Raw genomic sequence first — 1058 nt, forward strand, 5'->3', positions numbered from 1 at the left:
TTCTTTTCCTTAACGGGCGACGTAATACTTTCAAAACAAAAAAACATGTTGTGGAGTCGAACTTGGGTCAGAGGCCCGGAATATTTAATCAGAAACCAAAGCGGCGAACTTTGAAAGCATTTTTTAGGGGCAAAGAAGTATTGAATTTTTTTATTTATGAAATCTTTGAACATTTTATAAGAATTTTTGAAAATTTATGAAATCTTATGAACATTTTATAAGAATTTTTGAAAATTTATGAAATCTTATGAAACATTTTATAGAGTGCGAAGTCTTTTTGAAAATTTCGATTACTTTTAAAAACCAACAACTTTAGAATATGAACACCTTTATAAACATTTTTTGCAAACCGAACAAAATTTTAAAATGTAAACACTTTTTGAAACATATTTTTTTTCTGCAACCTGAACAAAATTTTAATGTGCAGACACTTTTTGATACATAAACATTTTCTGAAACCTGAAAATATATTGTGACATCTAAAAAATATCACAAGTTTTAAAAAATGTATGGGCCAATCCAAATGTTTATACAATGTATAATAATATTCTTGTGATTCAAAAAATGTTTGTACATTCAAAAAATGTAACATTTCAAGAATGTTCATGAGTTTGAAAAAATGTGTTTGTGACATTCTCAAAAAAAAGGTGTGTATAATGTAAAAATATGTTTGCGTGATGTAAAAAAATGTTTCATAACCTTAACAAAATATATGTGCCATGTCCTTGAAAAAAGTGTATGCAAATTTAAAAATGTTGAACCATGTAAAAGAGTGTTCATGTAGTTTTATTAAATGTTTATTGTCATTAAGAAAATGTAAAACATGTATTTGGAAAAATATTACCATGTATTCAAATTTTTTTGAGAACATTTAATTTAAAAATGTAGATAATGTATTTGAAAATATCAAAAGATATCCAAAAATATTTAATGTGTGCGTTAAAAATGTACATTGGGTACTGAGAAATTTAGACATGTGTAAAAATGAAAAAACAAAATAAAACAAAAAAGAAACAAACTAAGAAAAACTAGATTAGTGTGCGTGCGCGAGGAACTGC

This window comes from Triticum aestivum, chromosome 6B, assembly GCF_018294505.1.
Source record: "Triticum aestivum cultivar Chinese Spring chromosome 6B, IWGSC CS RefSeq v2.1, whole genome shotgun sequence".
NCBI lineage: Eukaryota > Viridiplantae > Streptophyta > Magnoliopsida > Poales > Poaceae > Triticum > Triticum aestivum.